This window comes from Sceloporus occidentalis, unplaced genomic scaffold (genome assembly GCF_023333645.1).
Source record: "Sceloporus occidentalis isolate IW3139 unplaced genomic scaffold, rSceOcc1.0.p SCAF_3, whole genome shotgun sequence".
Taxonomy (NCBI): Eukaryota; Metazoa; Chordata; class Lepidosauria; order Squamata; family Phrynosomatidae; genus Sceloporus; species Sceloporus occidentalis.
Window position 1 is genome coordinate 13,475,310 of NW_028316983.1, and position 25,877 is coordinate 13,501,186.

General features: G+C 41.8%; 1 protein-coding gene across 1 annotated transcript in view; it reads right to left on the reverse strand.

Annotated features, from left to right (window-relative positions):
- The window catches only part of CDH4 (cadherin 4), a 587,236-nt gene that overhangs the window by 65,990 nt on the left and 495,369 nt on the right, over positions 1-25,877 (reverse strand). The window lies entirely within an intron of this gene.

Genomic DNA, 25,877 nt, shown 5'->3' on the forward strand with positions numbered 1-25,877 from the left:
CATGGGTTTTTCAAGCCCTGTAAAGTAATCCAGTGTTGTTGTGTCCTTTTTGTTCAGATGTGTTGAAGTCGTCTATGCCAACAAAATGTTTTTGTACACAAAACATGAAGTTCTGCAAGAACATTTTTACAGCTTACACTTCAAGTTATTTAGCTGATTTTAAAACACTATCTAAAAACATGAAATGTGTATTCATGATGCACAACCACAAGCAAAGTGCTGCATGGACAACTATGCATGGACAACCTTGAACAGAAATATGTCAGAATCAAATATCTATCAGCTTCTGCAGGGAAACATACGATTGTAAGGCATCAACAGAATTCCAGCCACTGAGTGTTGTTTTCCAATTATCTGTAAGTAATTTAATTGTACAATGTGGAGAGGAGCATGATTTGGAGTGACCCAGTATATAGTAGAGTGACATAGGTGAGGCCTCATTCAGACAGGTCAAAATAAAGCTGCTTCGGGTCACTTTGGAGGTATGCTGTTTAAATGATGCATGTACCCTAAGAGTCTGGAAGTCGCACCACAGCCATGCTCCAATCCTAACGACTGGAGCGTGGCTTTGGCACAGCTTCCAGACTCTTAGAACACATGCATCATTTAAACAGCATAACACCAAAGTGATCCGAAGCAGCTTTATTTTGCCTTGTCTGTATGGGCCCTAAGATAGGACAGTTAAATATGTCCCTCCCCAGTTGTGCCTCTCCCTTTCACCTCCCCCAGTGTAGCTAAGAACATTAGTTCAAAAATTCCCATTGCTTCATGTGTCTCTTTCCAGAATTTAGAAATGTTACTTTTTGGATGAGAATTTAAAGACATAGCCATGTTAATCTGGAAAATCAGTATTCAAAGGGATTTTGCAGCACCTTTGGAACTAACTGAAAGATCAAAGTTGGTAGCATGAGCTTTCATAAACTTGAGCCTACTTCCTCAGATGCATTGGGCATGGGTTGTTGGCCACTGACTATGTTAGCTGGGGATTTGGGGAGAAAAGTATATAGCAAGTACATTTCTGTACTGCTTACTGATGTACTAAGTGGTTTACAAAGTGTAATCTAATTGCCCCCCAACAAGCTGGGTACTCATTTTAGTGACCTATGGAAGGATGCCAGGCTGAGTCGACCCAGAGCCCCTGGCCGGTATTGAACTCACAATTTGTGGTTTGTGAGTGAGTGGTTGCAGTACAGGCATTTAACCACTGTGCCACCAGGACTCCAAAGTAATATCCCCAGGTTCTGTTTCTTGCTCCTACTCATATGCAATAGGGGTTTTGTTGACTCTCAGGAAAAACAAAGGGAGTGCCATGGATTATGTAAAGGGCATTTATTCCATAGCTTCTTAGCTCTGTTCACAGTTGCACTGTTCCCCATAACTTAACCTCTGAAATAAAATTGGCTACTCCTAGCAATGACCTGTGTCAGCCTTGTCCTGTTTCATTTCCACATAAAAGGTTTCTTTTCACCAAAGAAATATGGTTTCGATTGCTCCTTCATCTCTTTGTGAGTGTAATGTGAAGCACGTCTGAAGAGTTCACCCATATCAACAAAATCAGAAAACTGGAGACAAGGGGTGGACCTCAAGGTTTACATAGACCAGCACATATTCTTCACTAGCAGGATATGGCTATTAATCTTACTGGCTTCATACTACCTCCAGATTAAATACTGCCATTGAAAAGCAGGCCCTGTGGAAGAACAGCCTCTTCATTTCCTGCTTAAATGTTAGCCATAAGCATCTCTTTATTTTAAGGCATGATCAGGGTGATCCCACCAACCTCTTTGTCCAAAGACAGATTGCTTGTGAGGAATGACAGAGCGGTTTCTGGGGTCATATACTTACTTTCACCTTAAAAATGAAAAGAGAGAGGAAAGGAAAAATTTAGCAGTGCATTTAAGACTGCTGCCACACTGCAGAAATAAAGCAGTTGGAAACCACTTTAACTGCCATGGATCAATGCTATGGAATTCTGGGATTTTTTAACTAGTTACTTTTTAGGGAAGCAAGGGTTTGACAAAAGCACATTTCAAAGGTAACAATTAGGATCAAGACCACTCTATTAGTCCAAAGAGTAAAATTTTCTATATATATTTTTAAAAAAACGTTTCTTAAAGAGCATCATAAGTCATTTTAATAGGCATTTCAAAAGAAATTTTAAAATGTTTTATGCCATTTCCTAATCAGTCCTAAATTGATTATCTTTTTCAATAACTAAAGGAAAGCAACAAACAGAGCATCAAGTAATATAATGAAATGTTCTCTTCCAGTATTGCAATGACTAACAATAATGAGAAGAGGAGCAGAATCATGACTACACACACTATGTGACTGTCTGAGAGGTGGAACTGCAGCAGAAGGGACCTATCGCATGAAGGTAGTAAGGGACAGCAGCAAGACTGAAAGCTTATTGATGGGTTTTGCCCATCAATGAAAAGGTGCGCTACAGTAATAGCAATAGCAATTGCAAGTACATTTCTATACCGCCTATCAGTGCACTTAAGCTCTCCCTAAGTGGTTTGATGCAAGGCTGAGTGGACCCTGGAGCCATGCCTGGGATCAAACTTACAACCTTGTGGCTGTGAATGGCTGCAGTACCAGCATTTAACCACTGCACCACCAGTGGGATGGAAGAGAGCAGCAAGACAAACACAATGTTGTGTAATAAATATTGGCCAAAGACATTTTTATCTTGGTAAATTTCCACTTTCATATATTTGGTGTCACAACAAACTACCATTCCTAGAATGCCATAGCATTGACCCATCACAGTTAAAGTGGTGTCAAACCAGCGTGGATGCAGTTTCGGTCTTTTCCATACACTCCTCTTACCATGCTTACCATACAACATGACCATTTATATAATGCCATAAGAACCCAAAGTGGTATAGAGGGCAAATGGTAAACGGTAATTTATCTGAAGAACAGGGAACATAAATTCAAGAATACAGAGAAGGTTGGGAAGTAAACTATTGGCATCAGTTTAGAGTGCGTTGGATTTTAAATGGGGCAGGAGCCCATTTTGTAAACTGGCTGTTTAAACAAGGGAAAGTGAAAAGGATCTGATGATTCTCTAACTTTGTAGCATTTCTTCCTTGCTCTGTTTTGCCTGATTTCAAATGCTCACTTCCATAATTTCTATTTCTTTTAGTTTTCATCACCTGTCTTGCAGCTTGGAGCACCTTTTCTCTCCCTCTTTCCTCCCACTCAGCTCTCCTCTGTTGGGTCAAGAAAGGAGCTGCCTGTGTAGTATAACTTCCCTCAACCTCCTACCCTCTAAATGCATCTCTAACATCCCCTTTCCCCAGCTGTGCTGGCCATGCTGCCTGGGGATAGTCATAGTCCAAAGCATCTGGAGGGCACTAGATTGAAGAAAGGCGATGTAGTGTGCATGAATGGCCAGAAACCATGCTGAAATAGATAATGACATGCCTCTCCAGGAAGGGACGGCAGGAGACATTTCACTGCCCATTCCTCCAAAAAGCAAAGTGAATGCTTGTCTGGTCAAGTTATTTTGGCACCTGAGGCAGAAAGCCTCCCCAAAGCTTCTTTACTTTTCTAGTAAAAATACAGTCTTAGCAACTTAAATAACTAACAATGTATTGCTCTTGTGCAATGACCAAAGTCTGTTGTCTGGGGCAGTTCACCAAAATCTTGTTCATACTATGAACCCCACCATGGCCAAAATCCTGTTCATGTCATGCAGCTGTGTAAAATCCCTTACACCTGCAGTTGTCCTTTTTGGGCTCTTGGGCTATGGATGCGTTCAGTTCATGGTTGGAAAAGCTCCCCCCCCATGGGGAGTATAACTCACCAGTAAATACTTTACTTATGGTATTTATTTATCATCATCATCATCATCATCATCATCATCATCATCATGTGCTTATTTATACAGTATCTTGCTTTTCTGTTGCCAAACAATCAAAGTGGCTTACATCTAAAAATCAGTCCAATACACAGTACATTGTATATAGAGCCCTGGTGGTGCATTGGTTAAATGCCTGTACTGCAGCCACTCACTCACAAACCATAAGATTGCGAGTTCAGTACCAGCAAAAGGCTCAAGCTTGACTCAGGCTTGCATCCTTCTGAGGTCACTAAAATGAGTAATTGGGGGCAATTAGCTTAGGGAGTGCGTAAGTGCACTGATAAGTGATATAGAAATGTACTTGCTATTCCTATTGCTATACAATATCCCCATATCCCCACCTAAAAAGAATTAAACATAGTACAATTAAAATTAGTCTATTAAATAATAAACATGGTAATCAAAATAGTAATCAAAATGGAGTGATCCACTATACATGATGGGAAGGGGATTCAGCCCTAAAGGGTCTCAGACCGGCTTACAGATAGTTATTCAGATGGTTCCCTGCCCTCAGGCTTACAATCTAAAAAGACATGATACAAAAGGAGAAGGGAATGGTGGTGGGGAAGGGGAGGCATGCAACACAATACAGGAGCTTATCATACAGGCCTTGGGGAATGGGCCCAGCATGGAAGGGAAGAGGGCGGGAAGGGAACGGAGCAGGGATATAATCCATTTGACTGCATGGGAGAATGCCACTGATGCCTCCGGAAGTTCCTGTTCTGTTTCCCATCCGTCCCACAGAAGCTGATTTTCAAGAACTGTTCTGAACAGTTCTTGAAAATTGGCCTCTGTGGGACGGATGGAGAATGGAATGGGGACTTCTAGTGGCATCGGCAGCGTTCTTGTGGCATTCTCCCGTGTGGTAAAATACACATCCCTGTTCTGTTCCCTTCGCACCTCCTTCTGTTCCATGCTGGGCCCATTGCCCAGGGCCCGTGCGATAAGCTCCACAGTTGGGACTATCCAACAAGGGTCCAGCATGAGATCCCCAGAGCTTGGAAAAGGTTGGAATTCCCCAGAATTCTCCAGCCAGCATTTCCAAAGGCAGAAACTGACTAGAGTGTTCTGGGAACTGTAGTCCAAAAATAACTTTGCCAAGCTCTGGAGATGCTCTTAAAATCCCAAAATAACTTTGCCAAGCTCTGGAGATGCTCTTAAAATCCAATCTTTTCATTGGCACAAGCCCTGAGTCCCTGAGACCTGTTGTTATAAGGAGTGCAACCAAAGCTTATATAGCTGTATCTAGGGTAATGACATGTTCGACCTTTCTCTCTCATAGCTCTATCTCCTGTGTTGAAATGTTAGATTGTAAGCTCCTATGACAGGGAACTTTGTAAAGCACCCAGCTTGTTGATAGTGGGTGCATCTGCACTGTAGAAATAATGCATTTTGACACCACTTTCAGTGCTGTAGCTCCATCCTACATAATCCTGGGATTTGTAGTTTTACAAAGTCTTTATGTTTCTCTGCCAAAGAGTACTGATGCCTCACAAAATTACAAACCCCCAGATCCCATAGGATGGAGCTACAGCACTTAAAGTGGCATCAAAATGCATCATTTCTACAGTGCAGATACACGCAGTGACACAATAAATAATAAAGACAAACATTTATAAATTGTTTCTAAAACTCTTATAGCCCTTAAAGCTTTTCTGACTTGCTGGAAGTGTTTAATATCTTGTTCAAATTATTTATTGATTTTAAAGTAGAATGGTTTAAAATTGTTTTATCTGTTTGCATCCCTGAGATCTTGTTATTTTAAAAAAGCAGGATAAAAACATTTAAACGAACAAACAGTAATATGTGATATGGAATATTCTACTATTCCTTTCCACAGCTGTCAATACTGTGCTCAAATTTGAGATTGTAAGCTATTTAGGGCAGAGCCCTTTGTAAAGAACCAGGAATACTGATGGTGGCAAATAAATAATAAATAACAATAATTATAAAGAATAAATAATGTCAATATTCAGAAAATAAAGTCTATCTATCTATCTATCTATCTATCTATCTATCTATCTATCTATCTAATCTCTCTATCTTTAAAGTTATGAGAGCCAGTGTGGCATAGTAGCTAACCATTTGACTACTACTCTGGAAATCAGGGTTTGATTCTCTGCCTGGTCTCTGCGTGACCTTGAGCAAATCATACTCTCTCAGCCTTAGGGATGGCAATGGCAAACCTCCTCTGAACAAATCTTGCCAAGAAAACCCCATGAGAGGGTCTCCTTAGGTTTGCCATAAGTCAGAAGCAACAATCTTTAAAGTTAGACCTTTCTCATTCCACAGTTTGATTCAGCCACCTATCAAAAGGAAAGAGAAGAGCCCTCAAAGCCTGCCTTAGCTTCTCACAAGAAAATGACTTTTATCTGCATTTAGAAGCCTATAAAGAGAAAGAAGCACTTTCATCAAGCAACTTGACTTCAGGGGCCTTGCACGCTGCACAGAAGCGCACAGAATCTGCCTCTGAGAACACAATAGCCTTTCATCTGTAACCCAGCACTCCTGTACGTTCAAGCCCCCGATATTATCATCTTGTTAGGAGGAAAAATTGTGAATTTATCCAAAATGGGATCTCATCCCAGTCTTAGTGATGGAGCTCCTGTGCCAATGACCTTTAACAACCCTTCCGCTCAACAATCGAAGATCTTTATCTTGCAATCCAGTTGAGGGCTGCGGAGTGGCAGAGAGATGCAAGATGGAAGGAAGGACATGTTCACATTCCAAACTGATTTTAAAAAAGCATGGGCTTCCATCTTAATAGCTCTCTTTCTCATCCAACTGACTTTTGTTTTTGAGCCTCAGGAATGGAGAATATGAAACAGGAGTTACTCTAACTCTACTTGGGGGATATTTGATCGCTGAGTGTCTCTGTCTGGGAGCTCTGATGCCACAATAAACTACAAATCTCAGGATTCCATAAAACAGCAAAGCTGTTTCAGTGAAGATGATTTCAATGCATGAAACAACTCAGCAAAAAACACAAAACTTAAATGGTCTCCTCACCACCACAATGGAAACAGTTTTTCTGATTCTAAGCAAAACTGTAGAATTTATGCAGCTTGACGCCACTTTAACTGCAATGGCTCAAGGCTATGAAATTCTGGGATTTAAAGTTTTGTGAGATATCTAGCCTTCTCTATCTGGGAGCTCTGGTGCTACAATAAACTGCATATCCCAGGATTCCATAGGATGGTTCTGGAAAACCCAGAGCAAAAGGTAAGTATTTAATGCAGGACATGGGGTGGAAACTCTGATTTGGGTCCCGGCATTGTATAAACAGCCCAGACTCAATTTCTGGGTCTGGGTCTGTGTTAAGAGACAGTGTGGCGTAGTGGTTTGAGTGCTGAAGCTTGCCTTCTACACAAATTGGTAAGATGACACTTAGTAATTTGTATTTCATCTTCAGATACTCATGGGAAACATCTGCAGGCTTAACCTTTTGAGCGTATGACTCTGGAGACCAGGGTACGATTCTCCTCTCAGCCATAAAACCCACGGCTTGACCTTGAACAAGTCACATGCTCTCAGCCTCTGGGGAAGGCAATGGCAAAACCTCCTCTGAGCAAATCTTGCCAAGAAAACCCTGCGATAAGGTTGCCATAAATTGGAAATGACTTAGAAGGCACACAACACAGAGAATATAAACAGTAAGCAGTAAACCTGGGGGGGGGGGTGAGTTTTATAAATAATATAGAAAAGCTGTTAAAGTACTATAATCCACTCTAATGGGCATGGCAACATCATGTAGAATTCTGGGATTTGTAGTTAACTGAGCCCCAAGGGCTCTCTAGCTGAGAATTCTAAATGCTCCTCTCTAAGCTTCAAATCGCAGGATACCATAGGATATGGAGTGTGATAAGCTCCTAAGCATTTATTTCCAAGAACTGTGCAAGTTGGCTTTCAACAACCAAGATTAATCTAGCATGCAGAAGGAGTTGGTAGGATTCGATTACTATCATTACAACATTATTTTCTCATGGAAACTCCAATCCTTCCCTCCCCCCTGCCCCCCGGTGTCATTTCACTGGCTTCTGTGTTATTCCAGTAACTAAACTGGGGATTTAGGCTACAAGAACAAAAGCCTGCAATAATATTCTGGTTTGCTCTCTTGTTTTTGAAGTATTGATTAAATTTCTAGTCTCTGTTGTGAACACCGTCTTCTTGTTCTGTTCCACAGCATTTCAAGCATGTTTGACTGCTCAAACCTTCACACCCTTAGATATTTGCAAAGGGACTTCCATGGTAGAAAGGAACAACAGAGACAACTTTCCACCTGTAAACGGGCTCATTAGTTAAGGCTAATTGTCTCATTCAAAAATAGTGTCTACAAAAAAGCCGAGATAATTTATAAGATATCTCACTCAGGTAACTAAACCGTTTAAAGGAATGTATTTAAATTAAAGAGACTACTGTAAATAGCTGGTTGGAAATTGTACAAGAGGTAATTCTAACTGTCTTCTACACCAGTCAATGGAATGACACTTAGTAATTTATATTTCATCTTCAGGTACTAATGGGAAACATCTGAAGGCTTAACTTTTTTTTATTATTGTGCCTGTACAAAAAGAAAATGCTCAGTTTTGGAACATTATTATTCTTCAAGAGAGATTTATAAAGCATTATATTAAAGAGTATTCATTATATGCCAGGTTAAGATTTTTCAATACTGATTTAGCTGGTGACAGTTAATGTCTTTATTTTATTTATTTTTTAAAAAATTTAAAATGACAAAAATATGTTATTTAATGTTTTCAGGAAATGCCCTAAATTTACATGTGTGTCTATTTCAATAAAACCAAATTCAAATAATAAGGGGGAAAAAAGTCAGTTTAAAAATACTGGATACAGCATACTTTCTCCACCCTTGTGGTGGTATGTATCAGGTTTCCAGATCTCAGTGTTGGGGAGGAATCTCAGGGAAAGAGAGTTGTCTTGAAAAGTGTGTGTAGAAGTATTTTCTTCTTTTGTTAGACTTGATACTTTTAATTTGAATGCCATTCTCTGTGCAGTTGTGGTTGATGCTCAGTGTTTCATGTTCAATGGCATAACCAGGGGTGGCACCTTGTAATGTCACCAAGGACAATCTCCTATGACATTGCATAGCTTTGTCCCCAAATTTGACTCTTTAATCCCAGGGCCTGGAATAGCCTTGACTTATCAACCTTGCAGGGTTGTCCACATGGGCTAAACAAAACAACATCCCCCTCTCCTCCAAGCAAGCAGTCTGGAGGATGCTGGGCCCAGTCTGGAGCAGGGTATACCCCCTTAACAATGGTTTAAAATAAATCACATTTTGCTCGGGATCTTCCTGGAAGATCCAAGCCCTTTACTGCAATGCTGGTGGCTATTTACAATGCATTCCTCTGTGCTTGCTGCCAGTGCAATTTGGATGAGTTGCTTATTTTGAAGTCAGAATGAGAAGTCCAGGCATAGAATCAATGCTGGGTGCCTCTGGGCTGCTTCTGGGGCATTCTGGAACCAAGAATTAATGCTGACCCAGCCTAGGAGTGTAAGCCACCATCATGTTCTCTTCCAGTGTCTCCTCCGCCTTTGTATGTTGGTATTAGGGGCATAATACGCAATCTCCCTTTTGGGCAGCTGGGGAATTGTGGACACTACTAACTAGTGGTTTCACTAAAGGGGTGTGGAGGATGTGGCCCACACTGGGGGACATCTCAGAAGAGGGGTGACACCCATCAGGCCTGCCTCCCACTGGGGGTGATAAGAGGTGAACATGCTTCTCCCGGCTTCCTTCCTCCTTTTGGCTTTTTGGCCGCTTTGGCCACTTCCACCATCTCAGCAGTTCCCTTTGCACTGGATGACACCGGGGGAGGGACGACACTGCTACTACTACAACATTCTCAGGCAGGCAGTGAGTGAGGAATGGGAATGCTGCTACTTCCATCCCACCCTTCACCTTCTTCCCCCATGGGTAGGGGTCAGTAATGACATTTCAGAGATTATTGCACTTCATTCCCCCCCCGATCCAGTCATGGGCTGGGAACAGGCTTGAATGGGTGTAAACAGCACAGCAAAATACCACCGATGCCATTGGGAGACTAAAAGCCATCCCCCAGCTGCACTTAGCCTGCCTATTTTGAAGTACAGAAGCTTTCTGTACTTCAAAATTGGTAGCCTAAGCACAGCTGTGGGATGGCTTATAGTCTCCTGGTGGCATTGGTGGAATTTTGCTGTGCAATAACACCCATTTTCACTTGTTCAAGCCCATTCCCAGCTCTATCTTCTTCTTGTATGTGTGTGTATGTGGGTGGCTGAGTGGGTCTACTGTCAGTGTGGTGCAATGTGATTATATGTGCTGGGTCACTTTTGTACTACCTGATTTCATAGAGTAGAGGCCTTAGACTGAATGTAGGACATGCCTCCTGCTAGCAGAAGGAATCTCTTCATGGACACTCCATGTGATCTTCCCCCTGCCCGCAGCTCACTCCATTCAAGTTTTCCTGAACCTTTGTAAGGAAAGAGTGGGATAGGAGATCTGCTCAGGGAAAGGGAATGTGTGGTGGCATGCATCCGTTGTCCCATACGCCTGGGTTTTAATTTCGATTCAATATCAAGTTTTTAGTCCTTACTTGCAGATATAGCAATCCCAGGCTGTTAACTGTGACTATGTATGTATGTATATATGTGTGTATGTATATATATATGTGTGTGTGTGTGTGTGTGTATATATATATATATATATATATATATATATATATAATCTCAAACCAACAGTGTTTCTCTCAAGTTTGTCATGGATCCAAGAAAGATGCAGTTAATCACTGAAGATATATATATATATATATATATATATATATATGCTTTACAAACAGAACTTAAAAATATATATCATGAGCAAAATGTTTTAGCTTGCACCTTTTTTAGTTGGCAAAGATGAAACTGAACTGTGTGTATGATGCAGCTCAGTTTCATCTTTGGCAACTGAAGAAAGCAGAAGCTGAAATATTTTGCTCTTGAAATGTATTTTTAAGTTCTGTTTGCTAATCGTTTTAATAGCTATCTGTCTCTGTCTCTGTCTTGATCTCTGTAAGCACCAGCATGGTGCAGTGCAATGGCTCTCAAATGGCAAGGTATGAGACCCAGGTGGGAAGCGACATTTGGAGGGCCTGATCCCTCCTATTTTGTCTCCTCTGGTTATGGATGTTATGGTTCTCTAGGTTATAGATCTGTAACTGTAATACAGAAGGCCATCATAATCATCTTCATCCCACCATACATAATGGGATTTCAGGACAACATGCAAGTAAAATGAATTCAGTAATATAAAACAATCAGAATAATTTAACAGATTAAAAGTGTTTTTAAACAATTTAACAAGCTAAGCAATTTAATGAATTTGCACAACCTGGCCTAGCACACCATTTTTGCACAAATTCTGAGAAAGTGCAACCACCAGCATAATAGCATGGACACCCATTGTGAGAGCCAGTATGGCATAGTAGTTTGAACAGTAGTTTGAACCCTGGAGAACACGGTTCAATTTCCAGCTGGGCCATGAAACTCACTGAGTGACACTGGGCAAATTACATGCTCTCAGCCCTAGGCGAAGGCAATGGAAAACCTCCTCTGGACAACTCTTGCCAGGAAAATCCCATGATAGGTTTGCCTTAGGGCTGCTGTAAGTTGGAAACTACTTGAAGACACACAGCAGCAGCAGCAACAACAAAGCCACAATAGGATTATGGCCTGCACATCAATCCTCTCAAGACAGAACTGACTGTAAACCTTTTTCAATCAACCACAATGAAAAACCACAATGTTGTGGGGGGGAAATGATAATTTGAAATGTTCCCCAGAGGCTTTGGCTGATCCAGCTATGGACCAGGTCTTATAGTTCTTTATATGTTATCCATTTACAAAAGTCTAAACTCCAGTTCAGTAGCAAAGCATGTATTTTCCTCCCAGGTTCAATCATTATCATGTTTGTTAAAGGATTTCAACTTTCATAGCTTGGAGAGGTTTTGGTTTGCGATTCTGGAAAGCTATTACAAGACAGAATGAACCTGACTGACCTGTATGAGCAAGTGATCTCATGCTGCAAACATTTCACAAATGAAGTCTGGGTCACGTGTGACTAAGGAACATCAGAATGTGGTCAAGATGGGAAAAAGTTATTAGTGAGGAAGAACACACAAGCTAGGCTTCAACAATTTGTTTTTGCTTGAGACTACTGGGAAGGCTAAATTCTTTGCCTCTCCTCTCCTCTCCCCACCAGTGAGTTATCTGAGAGTAAAATAATTTTGCACTTTGGACTCAGCAGCCCTTGAGGTAAGTTTAGAATGAAGGGGGAAAGTGGGAAGAGGAAAGAGAAAGTGGAACATTTTAAAAGCAGTTGAAAAGGTGGGATGACAGAAGATTAATTGGGACTGTTCCTGCCAAATTTGGAAGATATGTGATCTGACTCAGGGGGTTGGCAGGACCTCAAATAATGGCATCTCATGACATCCAAAGATCAGCATCAATATTAAATTTATGGTCCTCCAGGTGTTGTTGTGATACAACCCCATCAGTTTCAACCAGAATGGCAGTGGACAGGTGACCATAGGAGGCCTAGTCCAGCAACATCTGGAGGGGCACAGGTTCCTCATCATGGAGTACTATATATGCAGATGAAACCCAGATGTTCATTAAGTGCTGAAGACCCCACTGTAGGTATTTTTGTTCATAGCAATGTTGCTGGAGTTGTGTAGAACATGTGATTTCTTGAACTGGAAGACTCTCACTTTGGAGTCTGCCAGCCAGGAGAAATTGTTTGCTTTAGTCTGCCAATAAACACTGCTTTATGATAGCAAAGATACACCCCAGACTGCTGTTTATAGGAATCCAGGGTGAATACATATTAACTGAATAAAGCTTAGTACCTGCAATTTACTTTCTGACTAAAAGTCAGAGCAGGGAAGGTTGGAGACTATTTAATTGAATTGTGGACATTTTTGTCGGCAACATCTGGCAATGTTACATCTCATTGCACACATCTAGGAGAGCTGTGCTTTGGCATTGGCATTTCATTTTCACTTTGGACATTTTATCCTCATTATTATATAATACATATTATGGGGGTATTCGTTAATGTATTCCTTCCTCCTGGCTCGACGTACATTAATGGAAGAGGAAAATTGCATAGAGGCTGCAGCAGCAGGAGATGTGTAACATGGGCAGATGTTACAAATGAAATGGTTCATGACAAATGGGCTCAAGCCATGGTGACAGACAGGATACCTGGCAAGGGTTGTGCTGTGTGGTACCTAAGCCACATAGTTATCCTAGAGAATATACAGATGCCATGAAATGGAATGCATGGCCCATCAAAACTACTTGGTTTGAAGATCAGGTATACACAATAGCTTTCTGTGCTATCATTATTTTTCCCTCTGATAAAAGTCTAAAATGGTTGAGTGCTTAACAGTTTGAAAATGAAAAGGAGCCACCAAAAACTAAGAAAATGATTTATATGTACTTAAGGCACTCTTACAAAGTTAAAGGTTACCTAGAAACCCATAACTTTGTAAATTTTAAATTTACTTGAAGCTGTGAGCTTCAAAGATACAGAAAAGAAATGAGATTGGAAGTCTTTAAACAGAAGCTGGATGGTCATCTGTCGGGTATGCTTTGATCGAGAGTTCCTGTATGGTAGGGGGTTGGGCTGGATGACCCTTCTGGTCTCTTCCGACTCTATCATTCTATGAGATCATCTGCTCTTCAGGGCCATATTTGGACCATTCTATTGTTCCATCCAAACTGTGGGCAAGGCACCGCCCCCAACCCCTAAAGGGAGAGAGTATATAAGAGCAAACTGGCATTGGTCCTCCTTTCCATTTTTCTCTTGGGAGGAGCAAATCAGGTTCAAGACTTGGAGTAATCCATGAGAATGCTCCTAAATCCACTTAACTCCTCTTTCACATTTCCCAGTGAAGCCAGCTCAGGACATGGCTAGAACCCAGAGGAGCAACTTCTTTGCTTGGTCCTCATTGTCCCAATTAGAATGAGATGGTGTGAGAAACTAGGACTGCATATGGAAGAGTGGTTCCCCCAAGAATCAGTCAAGGTGTTTCATCCACCACTTGCTTTTCTCACTGAGGAAGGGCAGCTGGGAAAAGACTTGTGTCAGGATTTAGCCACAGTCTCAAGAAATGGTCGTCAAGGCCATGTCTCAGACCACTCATGTTCCCTATTGGGGAAAGCTCAGGAGGAGCAAAGCAGACATAGGACTCAATTGTTTCTTGGAGAAAAGACTCATCCAGTCATGAACCAAATCTCTTTGTTCACCATTGCTGTTCCAGGTGGATGTTCTAGGCTTCATGTCTCTCTAGTCTGGGCCTAGACAATGGCCAGAATATTCTTAGTGGCATATATGGCAGCTTTATGCATGCATATTCTTGTTTTGTGGAGAGTACAAGGGACTATTCTCTGGTTCCTTGTGCCCTATCCCACCATTTCCTCAAAGCCTTTAGGGCCACTGTTATGGAAGGAGAAGAGGAAGAGGAGGAAGAAGACCAAGGACCGTCCAGTACCGAGGCTGCATAAAACCTCTTCACCAAGCTGTCAATCTTCTTACTGTCCTTGTCAGTCATGGCTGTCTTGGGAGTAAAAACAAGCTAAAAGCCTTCTACAATAGTCAAATTCAGCTTGGGGTGCTTGAAAAGCCAGAATGAGGACGAAGGTAAGGTTCTCAGTTTTCCTGGAGGTCAATGCAGTAGTGACAGGAATATTCCAGGAATGCCTGGCAATCCTTTCCAGAGATGGAAGAAATCCGATGGAGTCGGGTGTTGGCACCTTCCCTTGGACTTTACATTTAATGGAGTCCAACGCGTCATCGTTTGTATGAGTGACTTCTATCTCCAAAGCGTTTTCCATTCACACCAACTACTCTGCAAAGGATTTGACATCATGAGTGGGAGAGGCTGGATCATGTAGGATCAATGACTGTGGAGAACAAGGAGCTTCAACTTCCAAATTATTATTATTATTATTATTATTATTATTATTATTATTATTATTTATAAAGTGCTGTAAATTTACACAGTACTGTACATACAATCATTTTAATTAGACGATTCCCTGCCCTCAGGCTTACAATCTAAAAAGACACGACACAAAGGGAGAAGGGAGTGGTGGTGGGGAAGGGGATCAGGTCCAGCAGTTCTTCTCTACCTCCGATGCCTGGACCAAGGGAGATGGACTGGATTAGCTGAGGATGATCATGATGATCGTGGAGAGCCTTGTGGGGTTTCTAGCAAAGCCTTCCTTTCTGGGTTCATGCCTCAGGATGGTAGATGTTGGGGTGGATGCGTGAATGACCTGTATCTGAATGGTGATGGTTCAAGGTGCAGTATGTTTTGGAAAGGGAGATGTTCAGCATCTCATGTGTTGTTGGAGGGATTTGACATCGACAGGCACAAAATAGCACTCAGTCTTGCTATCATAAATCAGGTCTGGATATGCAGTGGCAGTTCATCCTGAAGCAGCCCCATGATGTCGGTATTGAGAGCCATATGAACCCAGGATTGATGGGTTAGGGAGCGTTATGGAGGCCCTGGTGTGGTCCGGATTCGGAGTCAGGATCGGGAGTTCAGCCTCCATAATCTCCCTTTCTGACTAGGATTCAAGAGCAACACGTATTATCCGGAGTGAGTCCTGAGAATCCTCCCATTCAAGCAAAGTTGAAGGTAAATGTGATTGTGCTCGACTGGAGTCCACTCCAAGAGCTGCAGACGGGGTCTTGGATGACTTAGACTTTCCATGGGAATGCAATTTTCTGGCATGGTGCAAGGAGTCAGAATGCACCTTTTTCACAGAGGAACGTCCTGATGACTTCTCCCTTCTGGGAGAGGAATCCTTGCCCCCAGAATGGTGTTGCTTAGAGGCCTTCTTGGATTTGGAGTCCTTGGAACTCTGGTCTTGATCAGATTTTTTTGCCCTTCTTAGACTTATCCTTCTTCAAAGGCTTATCTTTCGCTGCCTTCCTTCCTGTCTCTTTGTCCTGGATTTAGCAGGGTCTGACACAGGAGAGGTAGTATTGGCTTGAGTGCAGGAGCTGAGGCAGGGCGTAAGGCCTGTTCATAGCTTTGAGCCTCAAGTCCTGGTTCTTTCAGGCCTGTGGGGTCATAGATTTACAAGGGGAACAAGACTGGACAATGTGACCCTTGCCAAGACACAAGAGGCACGTATTCTGCAGGTCTTGCCCAGGGATCTTCCCCCCACATTTCCCACACCACTTGAAAGTGGTGGAGTGAGTCACCATTTCAAAACTTTAGAAGGTCTCTCACTCCGCGAAGCAAAAATGAAATCAGTCAGTCTGGGTCGATCAATTTGTATTTAGTACCCAGTCTGAGATCCAAAGAGTAGTCAAAATTGGAAACAGAGGTCAATCCGAAATAAAGTCAATCTGGATTAATAAGGAAAGGCATGAGTCTAATGAGCGAAGTTCCTTCTAAGCTGCCTAGCATGGCGGATGAAAGGAACTGAGAAAGAGTGGGAAGACGCAGGGCTTATATAGGGGGTGGGCAGAGCTACTACCAAAATGTCTTCTCTAGCGATTCCAGAAGTTTCTGAAGCTAACTGCGCAGGCACAGAATAACCCATTTGTGTGATTTACAGAGACCATGAAGAAGAACAGGAGGTAAGCAATGTTACTTTTTGGGTGACATTTTGAGCCATTTATGCATGTGGGGGATAGTCATGGTGAAAAATTGCCCAGGAAAATATTTTGATTTTTTTTTTTTTTGAATCAGGGGCCTTTGTGAGGCTTTAGGGTATGCAGCTGAAGACCTAAGAGTGACATGTGGCCTGTTGGCTTTACTTTGCCCACCCCTGCCATGTTGCTTGGTGCAGTGAAAGAAAGTTAAATGAGCCTCTCCAAATTTTATACTTTAGATTACTGCCCCTGGTAACAGAGAAATGGATTTCCAGTGACCAAATACTCAGAGAAATTGCCAGCACCACACAGAATTCAACAATATAGCAATATTTTTATTTAGTAAATTAAAGATTGCTTCATGACTATGGGTTATGAATACAGTAGGCTTGAAAGAATGCATTATCATTATTCATATACTATAATGATTGTTGCTGAACTATTTGGGTTGCAGTTAATAGCGTCTGTCTGCTTTACAAATGGAGTGGCATCTGACAAGAGAATATTTGCTCTGTTCCAACTGTAGCCCCTTGTGATCCCCTGGATCTACTCCCAAGGTTTGTGAGCAAGGTTTGTGAGCAGGTCTGAGGGTGAACAGAGCCACATCTCAGGGAGATTGGGGATGAAGGAGGGAGGGAGGGAAGGATCAGTAATAGCAATGGATGTATGCTTGTGCAACATTGTGTGGGACACAATGTGTGGGGCCTTAAATATCATTTAAATTTGTAGATTTGTAGATTTATATACCAATAATAGTTTTCAACACACACATCCAGATTTATCCACAGATCTAAGCCAGCCTCCCCATCATTATGAGTGAAGCAGCAGGTGCAGGCATGAGGAGAAAAAGGCAAGGTGTTGGAAGGATAAAGCTAAGTTCCTCATGTTTGTTGGGCATCACATAAGCTGCTTTCAGGTGTGGCGGAGACCTTTTTTTTCCATTGCTAGTGCTGAGGAAAGGATCAGTTGCCAGTTCAGTGATTTTGTACATGGTATGGAATAGGGATGCAAACCCTTGGCTGCAAAATGTCTTGGGCCAGGCTTGTCATGGACAGATGCACAGATCCTAAAAGATGCTAGTGGAGCAGAAAGTTCTACCAGCATTAGGGATGCCATATCCCGCCTGTAGGCGGGGCAATCCCGCTTTGGGCGGTGCCGTCCCGGTTCCGGTCTGGTTTGGCGCCAAGACTGGGACGGCACCACCCGCGGCCACCTCCGCCCCTGCGTGTGCCGCGGGGTCCTCCAAGGCCTTGCTGAGGCCTGGGAGCGCTCTCCGTGGTTGGAGCTCTGGCTGCGGAGACACTCCCTCCCAGGCCACAGCGAGGCCTTGGAGGCGGCTCTGTGAGGCCTGGGAGGAGGAGGAGGCTGCTTGGCACTGCAGCGATCGCCACGATGCCAAGCGGCCCCCGCGCCCTTTCCCGGCCTGGGAGCAGGCCTAGGCTTTCTCCCAGGCTGGGAGGAGGAGGAGGCCGCTTGGCACCATGGCGATTGCCACGATGCCAAGCGGCCCCTGCGCCCTTTCCCGGCCTGGGAGCAGGCTTAGGCTTCCTCCCAGGCTGGGAGGAGGAGGAGGCCGCTTGGCACTGCAGCAATATGCCAAGCGGCCCCTGTGCCCTTTCCCGGCCTGGGAACAGGCTGAGGCTTCCTCCCAAGCCGGGAGGAGGAGGAGGAGGAGGACAAGGTTTAAAAATGTAGGACCTTTTTAAAAAAATTTCCTGGCCAGGAAATTAAAAAAAAAAAGTCCTACATTTTCAAACCTTGTCCTACATTTGTCCTGGTTTGGAGGTCCTCAGGTATGGCAACCCTAACCAGCATACTTACCCAGAGGTCTAAGAAGGATAGCCATAAGGTAAGAATTGGGAACATTCACTGATGTTCTACATAAACTACATACTCTACGTTGTTGTTGTTGTTGTGAGCCTTTAAACCATTCTGACTTATAGTGAAAATATCATGTGGTCTTCTTAGCAGGATTTATTCAGAGGGGGTTTGCCTTGGCTTTCCTCTGAGACTGAGAGAATGTGACTTGCCCAAGGTCACCCAGTGGGTTTCCATGGCCAAACGGGGATTTGGACTCTGGTTTCCAGAGTCATAATCCAATACTTAAACCACTACACTACATTGGTTCTCCTTTCGAACTACAACTCTCCAAATCATCTAAGCAGCATGGCTGAACTTTGCCCAAAGCTTCCTCTTCTACCTTCTCTCTCAGTCCAACAACTTTGCCCAAATCATCCTTAATCTGGGTGTCCTAAATATGCCATTCATAAAATAGATTGAAATGCCTCATTTTTCCTCCAAAGAGTCCCACCTTCAAAGTCTCTTTGTGAAAGTGGCAGGGACAACACCAATAAACCTCTGTTGTACACCATGCACTCTTGTATTGTTCTGTTTCTATTAATGCTAACCTAAATAGCTTGGGTTCAGGATATCTGAAAACCTGCCTCTTACCATATGAACATGCCTAAAATCTAAGATGATCAGGAGAGTTCCTGTTATATATTCTACCCCCTTAAGGGGAACCTATGATATGGTTTTCTTGACAAGATTTGTTCAGAGAGTGTTTGCCTTTGCTTTCCTCTGAGACTGAGAGAGGGTGCATCAGCACTGTAGAAATCAGTTTGATACCACTTTAACTGTCATGGTTCCATCCTACAGAATCTGGGATTTGTGGTTTTGTGAGTCACCAGCACTCTTTGGCAGAAAAGGGGAAAGACCTTTGTAAAACTACAAATCCCAGGTCTCCATAGCATGTAGCTACAGCACTTAAAGTGGTGTCAAACTGCATTATATTTACAGTGTAGATGCACCCAGAGTGTGACTTGCCCAAGGTCACCCAGTGGGTTTCCATGGTCAAGCGGGGCTTTGAAGTCTGATCCCCAGAGTTGTAATCCAGTGGAAACTACAGCACCATGCTCTCTCTCTCTCTTTCTCTCCATACTGACATCTGTGTAAGTAAGGGACAACTAAGGATTGTGGCCTCAATCTGAGATAGTGCTGTGATTTTGGATTTTGCCGACTGTAATGTTGATTACTCTCATGTCTGATAATGCCAAGGTACTGTATTTGTGGATAGTGTACTTGTTTCAGGTTTAACTGGTCTAACTCTGTGATAAGAAGTTGAAAGATTAAATTGCATCAGTCTTGATTTTAAAGCAAGTAATTTTTGATCCCAATTTAAGAAAGACGAATAGAGCTTCTTCTTTTTTTTTAAACAAACCATGTCTTTTTTTTTTTGACAACAGGAAATTGAAGTCTGGTATTTCCTTTATTTTTTAAATGAATGCACTGGTCTTTGGCAATTGCTGACTCCAGGGTCTGAAAAATTCATTATTACTAACTTCCATCAAGGGTGTTCATGAAGCCAAAATTACTTAATCACCTCCATTTAGTTTCTTGTGTAAACCTCAATTGGGGGGGGGGGGGGAACCTTCTTCAATTGTTATTGCAATTAATTTTTCCACCTCCCTTTTTCCACGACAGACTATTTTACAGTAATTAGATATTTTTAGAAAAATGAGTTATAATCATTCAAGATAGCTAGCTTCACTTTTACATTTGATTAATCATATTACCACTGAGGTCTGACGTTTGTCTCCAGGGAAACATTAATGGCCTCATTTTAATTCTTCTTTTAACCACGGAGAAGGTGTAAATGAACAAATACAAAACTATCATTTCACCCCCTTCCCGGATTACATCTTAAGGAGGTTTTGTTCCCCCTTCCTTTGTGAGTGACCTATTTTGAAGGGATGGTTTATTGAATTCTAATTAAATACAGGGTACAATCAGACCAAAACAGAGGTTGAACCATCCCTGATAACTGAATTTTTGCTTAATCTTTAGGAATTTGATAATCTTTTAGAATAGCATTTAATTTTTGAGCAGGCTTGTGTCTGATACTGAAATAGAGTTTTCATATTCTCCATAGCTACCCCATCTTTTAAAAAGGAATATACTGCACTTCTGCTGATGGATCTGCTCCTTCCATCAAAATGAATGGACAAACTACATCTGCAAGAACCAGTAGACCATTAGACTGGTCCAGTTTAGATTGCCATTTGAAGAATGCTTTCATGCAATGCTTTGTACCTATACAGGATAGGTGAATGAGATTTAGGGATATATTTCATCACTAATTTTTTTCTCAAAAGAAGAAACAAGTAATTTCAGCAATTTCCTTACCATAGCAAGAAAGACTTCCTAAAAAACCCCAACAACCCAAAACCCAAACCAAAACACCTGCCGCTCCCCAGATTTCGAAAAGTATTCACAATTTGAGACTTATTCTTAGCAAATTTTACACCCAATTCATTTGAACAGAAAACAGCATTTTTTGTGTGGGAAACAACATCTTCTGGGCCAAAAATAATATTTCTACACTTTCTGCACAGAGAACACTTTTCCAGTGTGGATCAATCATGTGTGAATTTTATGTGGAATGCCCCAATTTCAGCAAAAATTTTTTGTAAAGGAAACAGCCTTTTCTGTGCAGAAGATAACAGAAACATTAGAAGTAGCAAATGCTGTTTTCTGTGCAGAACAACCACATGTGAATTTGTCAGTCCAGGAATATTCTCTTCAGGGTTTCTTGATAATAAAAAACAAATGAAAACAAAATACCATGTTTTTACCCTTTTTTGGGAATATTTTCAAATTTTCTTTCCATTCCTAGTATGACTGAACTTTTCCATCATATCACTAAGTGTGCCTATCCTTGGACATCCATGCTTTTGTGAACTTAGGTATAATACAGTACATATTGGCTTCCTGGATGTATGGAGCAAAATTATCCAATGACTTGAGCTTACATCCTTTAGATTTGATGTGCACCCTCCACAATGTTATGCCTATCTGTGGATTTCTTGCATTGTTAGAGGCAAAATAGACACATGTAGCTAAAATCCTTCATCAAGGAGACGGAGAACAACTGCATACATGGTGTTAGAGAGTAGTCACGCAACATTAGCTAGACAGTAATTTGTGATGTTGCACCATCCAATGTGCATCAATGCACATGTGTATCAGTGCACAGTCAGAAGCAGTGCAGTGAGAATCAATGTGCAATGATGCACAGTCATGCATAATGCATGAAAATGCAGAATGGCAGCACATGTGTAACTTTTCTTGCACACCCATGAATTAAATACAGAAGTCCCACATGAGATAAAAATGTCCAACTGCTTCTGTAAGTGTACTTACACACTAGTAATACACTTATAGGATTCAAATTGTATAAGGGATCAGTGAGCTGCCAGTTTATCAGTGAGTCCTACCAGCATTTGAAGGAAGATGGGAAACATTGTTCTAACCACAAAATAAATGTATTAATTTGTTTGCTCCAGTATTTTCAACTGTGACTGGAAAGAACACATCAGCATCTCTGGCAGCATCCTTTCCCAAATCTAATTAACTGAAAGTGTGTCTGTGTGTGCCTTCAAGTTGCTTGTTGACTTATGACAATCCAATACATTTCACAGGGTTTTCTTAGACAAGGGCTACTCAGAAGTGTTTTTGCCAATTCCCTTCTCTGATATACATCCTACAGCACCTAATACCATATGTTGCTGTTGCTGTTGTTGTTGTGTATCTTTAAGTAGTTTTCAACTTGTGGCAATTCTAAGGCAAACCTATCATGGTGCCAAGAGTATGTGACTTGCCCAAAGTCATCCAGTGGTTTCCATGGTTGAGAGGGGAATTGAATTCTGATCTCTACAGTTGTAGTCTAATGCTTAAACCATTGCACCATGCTGGCTTCATATAGGAGTACCCAAATCTAGGGGTAGCCCTAAGTAACTTCTAGCCTGGGTGGAGAGGGGAATCAGCAGAACTTCAGATAGCCTAGAGTCTGCTCAAGTACTCTTAGAAAGATTATACTCCGAAGTTGAATCCAAACTACAGAATTAAAGCTCTTTGATGCTGTTTTAATTACCATGACTCTGTCCAACAGACTCCAGGAAACCTTAGCTTGGTGAGGCACGAGGTCTCTCTGACAGACCAAGCTGAATAAACCCACCAAACTACAAATCCCAGGGATCTTTAGGATAAAGTCATAGCAGTGAAAATGGTGTCAGCTTTAATTCTGCAGTGTGGCTACACTCTCAGGAAGCATATCTCAGGAAGACTCAAACCCCATTATTCCACAGATTTTCTGTAGCACTTTTTGACTAAGAAATACTATCTCCCATGGGCACGATACATTACTGAATGAAGTCAACATCCTTGGAGTCAAGCCAATGCAATCTAAGCAGCTACAGCATTGCAAACTGTTATGTGGGCATATGTCCTATTCAAACCAATGAGACTGGTGCACACAGAGAACAGAAATAAGCTGTAGAGCTCAATAGGACACAATTAGCTGAAATTCAAATATGTCAATTTAACTGGTTTGTAAATGAGGCTGTTAATTACCAGGTCTATTGAGGGGGGGAGGTGAAAAAGTAAACTCCTCTGTCCAATGATTGTTTAAAATGGGGGGAAACATTCTGAAAATTGTTTTAACAAATGAATAATTATATCCTGTGAGTTCCAACTCAATACCAAGTTGTAATATGCATGTGTATGACACACAGACACATTAAGTATCAATCATTTAAAATCTACATTTAGTGGCATAGAATGTACTGACAATTTTCTGAAATGCTGGCAGCTACATAGGAGAGAAACGAAGTGAGAGATTTTACGGAGAGGTTTTAAAAAAATAATGTTTTTAACATTCAGCAAAAGAGCTGTGTTTAGACTTATTGATGAATACATGGTGATCAGGGTGTGAAGGCCAGTGGACACAATTCCACTGCTTCCTTATATGTGTGAATATCCCTGGCTACGTCATATGAATAGGGCTAGTTTTCTTATAACTGCAAAAGCTGTCAAAAGAGGATGCCTGTTGGCACCTTTTCTATTCAATCACTAGGTTAATGACAGAGTAGAGGGACTGAAAGATCCCCAGTTCCTCTCACTCACTTTCAAATGTTTAGCCACCTGTTCTGCTATACACGGATGATACAGCCTTAATCATTTAAGGTCAAGCTACATTTTACATAGAGTTCCATTAACTGTGTGGGTGTTCTTTTCATTTGCTTGCTTGTTTGTTTTACAAGAACTTAGAAAAATTGCTTTTTAAGAACTGCCACTCCCAATATTCCTCACAAATGCTGGCTGGGGGATTTTTAGGAGTTTCAGTCCAAAGGAGTAACTTTTCCAAGCAGTTTTCAAAGATGCAGCTGCATTGGTTAGGAGGACAAGAAAAGGAAAAAGTAATATAGGGGTGCATCTACACTGTGGAGATAATGCAGTCTGATACCTCTTGAAGTGCTGTAGCTACAGGCTATGGAAGCCTGGGATTTTCAGTTTTACAAGGTCTTCAGCCTTCTCTGCCAAAGGGTGCTGATGCCCCACAAAACTATAAATCCCAGGATTTTTTAGGCTGGGGCCATGGCAGTTAAAGTGGTCTCAAATTGCATCAATTGTACGCCCTAAGGCTATTTTCCCCAAGCTTTATTTTTTTCATTTTTAAAGGAAACCAAAAGCAGCTTAAGAACTCAGAAAGCAGAGGACAAGGTTGCTTAACCCTTTACCTTTCGCTTAAAATCACCCTACTCAAGATGGTTAGGCTTTTCTTCCCCATCTGCTAGGGAACCAATATTACATTCCCTTAGGGACTAAGGAATGGGTATGTCCAAGATAATTTGTTGTCTGAAGTGAAGAACAGATGGCACCCTTGATTCTACATGCAGAAACAGCCTTGTCAATTGAGCAAGGATGCTAGGATAGTGTTTACCGCCACATCTAATACAAGTAAACCAGCATAGATGGTGCAATGGCACAGTTCAGAAACTTTATTTTTTTTTTTTTAGGGATGCAATTATTCCCCAACTTTCTTCTCAAAGATGAAAATTATTTAGACCTGATTTCCTGGTCCTGAAAGCCAGTGTTTTCTAACTTGCCAGCAGATCGCCAGGTCTCTCCCATTACACACTTCCTGAACCTGTCAACTGGAGATGCCAGAGATGGAACATAGGGCTTTTACACTTTTTACACTTATATTTGCTGGGATTATGGGTGCAGGATCTCTGTGAAAGTGGAAAAACTGAAAATGTCTCTAGGCCTTCAAACAAACATGCTACAGGCGCTTGTCAACAGTGCCGGATGTTTCCCACCTTGCCACCAGCATGCCTCAACCAGATTTTAAACCCCTTTCCAGCCCATAGCTCTCTCAATCCCACTCCTGTTCATCCCAATCCACCACCTCACAATCTCCCTTTCCAGACCATAGATCTCCTGGCTGAATCTTTCAAAAGGTTGGGAGATTGAGCGGTGGTGGATTGGGAAGAACAGCAGTAAGATGAGGAGGTCTATGGGCTGGAAAGGGGTTTAAAACCTGGCTGGCTCTTTTGGAAAGATGGTGGATTGGGAAGAACAGGAGTGGGGTGAGGAGTACAAGTGGTACTGTCCTTTCCAATGAGCCAGATTTTCTCATGATATGTCCAAAGTACAACAGTTTAGTCATCCTGAGTCCTAGGAAGAGTTCAGGATTGATTTGCTCTAATACACCTTCCTTTTTTATTTTTGAAGCCCATGGTATCTGTACAACTCTCCTCCAGCAACATATTTCATGAGGTGATTATCTTCCTATCACCTTTCTTCACTTTCCAATTATACCACTACATAAAACCAAAACAAGAGATATCAGCTATTTACTTAGGCACATACGGAATGTGTGTAAACTAGATTTATGTTTTGGAGGATGTGGGTTTTTTGACCTACAATGAATATTATTCAGGGACACCCAGTACTGGAAGCAAGGATAAGAAAGCAGGATTTTTCTGTTTGACTTGGCCTTGGCCATCAACGGCCAGCCTCTTTCTCCCTTCCTGCCCTGCTCATTCACCCACTGCTGCTGAACTAACATTTTTCCTCCCTTTAATTATTTATGAGAGAAGTTTCATAGGGTCCTGAAATGCAATTAAGAGTAGAAAGTCCACTTCAACTGAAAAGTGCTGAATTCTTTATTCAAATATCCCAGTAAACTGATTTTCAGTTTCCAGGATCAGCCCTGGTGGCGCAGTGGTTAAATGCCTGTACTGCAGCCATTCACTCGAAACCACAAGGTTCCGAGTTCAAGACCAGCAAAAGGGCCCAAGCTCGACTCAGGCTTGCATCCTTCCGAGGTCGCTAAAATGAGTACCCAGACTGTTGGGGGCTAATTAGCTTACTTGCTAATTAGCTTACTTGCTGTTCACCGCTATGATCTTTGGAATAGCGGTATATAAATAAAACAAATTATTATTATTATTATTATTATTGTTCTGCACATAACTGGTATGCTTGGGAAATTAAGGATGT